At 31.8% G+C, this 3,325-nt stretch overlaps 1 pseudogene; it reads right to left on the bottom strand.

The window, feature by feature from the left end:
- Window positions 1-1,923: 1,923 nt before the first annotated feature.
- On the bottom strand, window positions 1,924-2,032 carry LOC120622542 (uncharacterized; annotated as a pseudogene).
- Window positions 2,033-3,325: the final 1,293 nt, after the last annotated feature.

Genomic DNA, 3,325 nt, shown 5'->3' with positions numbered 1-3,325 from the left:
AATGACATACTATCACATACCCACTAGAATGACTAAAATTTAGCAGCCTGACACAACCATAGGAACTCTCATGAACTGCTGGTAGGGGTGTAAATTGTTACTATTACTTTGGAAAAGTACTTGGCATTATCCGCTAAAGTCGTTCATGTATATACTCTATAATCTAGTAATTCTCTCTCTATATATACATAAATATGTATATTCCCTCAAACAATGGTGTGCTCAAATCACCACTGCGATTTGAGCCTTTTCAAAATTTTCAAAAACTTTTTGATCTGACCCTTAGACCAGTGATAGCTTGCAATTGGTCATAGTAGTAGTATTTACATTAGAATCTTGTGGAATGCCATAAATTAGGGCTTTCTTTTTCCTCCAGAGAAACACTCAGTACATAATATGTGCACCAAGATATATGAAAAGTAATATACTAGTATTATTTGTAATAGCCTCAAACTGGAAACAGTCTACATGATCCTCTAAGGCAGGGAACAGAATGTAGAAGAAAAAAGGTTACTGATTCCTTCAAAGTTAAACGAAATTGCTCTGTAATATTACAATCCCACTTCTGGGTATTTATCCAAAATGACTGAAAATAATTACTCAAATAAGTTCACGTGTGCACATGTTCATAGCAATACTATTCGCAACAGCCAAAAGGTGTAAATAATATAAGTGTTCATTAATGAGTGACTAGATAAACCAATGCGGTGCATAGATATAGCTGAATATTATTCAGTCATAAAAATGAAGTAGTGATACATGCTACAACATGGATGAACCTTAGAAACTTTATACCAAGTGAAAGAAACCAAACACAAACGGTCACATTTTATGGTTCCATTTTTATGAAATGTATAGAATAGGCAAATGAATCAAGACAAAATGCAGATTGGTGGTGATCAAGGGCTTGGGGAAAAGAAATGGGATGAAACCGCTTAATGTGTATGGGATTCTACTCTAGCATTTTGAAGCTAGAGAGAAGTGGTGTTTCTATAACATCGTTAATGTACTAAATGCCACCGAATTCTTAATTTATAATGGTTAATTTTGTTATATGAATTTCACTTCCATAAATTATTTTTAAAAATTTCTAGGGCTGCAAAATAGATGTTGATTTACAGATATAAAAAGAGTTTATTTCACTATTAAGTAATTGTGCCTTTACATACTATATGTCAGAGAACAGAATATAGAATCGGGCAGATTCCAAGTCTTGAATTAACACCTACATAACTCCAGTAGATCATGCTAAATTGTTTTTAATTTATTCTCCCACCATCTAACTTGTGGTATTATTAGACCTTCTGTTTTGTTTAAATTGGTCTCTATAAAATGTCATTTCATTATGACTGAAATTTGCATTTCTCAGATTACTAACAAGGTAGAACATTATTATTACTGTCATCATCATCATCATCATCATCATCATCATCATCATTTTGCATTGCCTCTGAAAGTTTCCTTTTCTGTGACATATCCTCTATGTGAAATCAGGATGAAGTTTATAATCAATGTCTTCTCTGTTCTTTTAGATTATATTGATATATTCCAATTAAAGAGGACCCAAAACAGAAAACATCTAAATTAAAAAGATACACAAAATTTCAGTATATTGTGGTTATTTTCATTAATGAAGAACTTTTAGCATTACATATTAAGAATTTTAAGCAAAACATCTAACTCTGAATAATAGTGTTGAAGTATGACTAGCTTATAGTCAATTCATTATTTATAGATGAGCTTCTTGAGGAATCAACTCTGAATTCCAACAGGGACTGACCTATAGCGATAACTCAACATAAATATTTTTATTTTATTTTATTTTTTTAATTAATTTTTTTTTTTAGGCATGGTAATCTTTGGTTAACCTCACAGATTGCAAGGACCTTGTCATCTTACAATCCCTTATTTTTTTATTTTTTACACCTACAGCACCTGGTCTTCCTAGGTGGTCTCCCATCCAAGTACTAACCAGGCTCGACCCTGCTTAGCTTCCAAGATCAGGCTTGTTCAGGGTGGTATGGCCGTAGATTCAATATAAATATTTTTAAATAAATCAATTGATTCTCTTGATATAAACCATGAAGAGCTGTGAAAGAATAAACATAAATGAAGTTAAAGTTAAACATTCTTCCATAATATCCATTAATGGGACAGTATTTTTCAATGTATATAAACATTATGTTTAGAGGAAAGAGCTCATATTATATATGATATCCTGATGAAATATGCCTGGCTAGGTATTTAGGTGAATCATTTAATAGTGAATAAAAATATTAGCTTTTCCTTATTTTCCCATCATGTTTATTGAAGAATATTTTCTATGTTGGAAACAGATAAAAATTTGACTTTAAATAGCACTTTCTATTTTTCAATATTGTAAAGATACTTTCCTCGGCAGTGACTTAATGAGGTAGGCTTTGAATGACTAGGCTAGCAATGAGAAAAGGCGTTTTTACTCACTTGGACAATAAAATCATTTTATTGAGAGATAGAATAATATTATAACATAAAGATTCATATCTACAGGGCATCCAATACACATATCCTCAATTTCCCTTCTATACAGCAAGAATCAATGCAAAATAGTATTTAGTTATATTAAAGTCTGTCTTTACAACTTTCATATTTAAATTGTCTATTAACTATATTCCATCATCTGACATGACTCAGAAAAGAGATTTTGGCAACATCTCTCAGTACATAGACTCTACAGTTGACCCTGGAACAATGTGGGAGTTAGAGGTGCCAGCCCCCGCCCCCGCCCCGTGCAGTTGAAAATCCATGTATTAAGTTTGACTCTCCCAAAACTTAACTACTAATAACCTACTGTTGACCAGAAGTACGTTACATGTATTATATACTGCATTCATACAATAAACTAGAGAAAATGTTATTAAAAAAAACCATAAAGGAGAGAAAATATATTTACAGTACTGTACCTATGATACAGTAAGTTTATATCATCTATTTTAGACTTTGTGGTTTGTCTGCAAGTTTTTCAAATTGCGGATTGAAAAAGTCCACGTATAAGCGATCAGCATAGTTCAAACCTATGTTGTTCAAGGGTCCACTATAGTCATAAATTACAATCTTTCTCAGATCCATTGAAACAATTTCTCCCCAGTACATTTCGCTTCTAGTTTGACAGTTAACAATTGTTTTTGGGGATTTAGCTGAAAACAAGGGTTGGATTATCATGTATAGCACTAAAAATCTTTAAGATATTTGATGAATCTATTTTTATGTTCTCGTCTTAGTTTCCATAAATGTACTATGGAAATAATATTATTCATCTCATAACTACTTTTTGAGATGTTTGGAT

This window comes from Pteropus medius, unplaced genomic scaffold (genome assembly GCF_902729225.1).
Source record: "Pteropus medius unplaced genomic scaffold, Ma_sr-lr_union100, whole genome shotgun sequence".
In the NCBI taxonomy this organism is placed as follows: Eukaryota; Metazoa; Chordata; class Mammalia; order Chiroptera; family Pteropodidae; genus Pteropus; species Pteropus medius.
The sequence above is the reverse complement of the archived record's forward strand: the minus strand, read 5'-3'. Positions and strand labels throughout refer to the sequence as shown.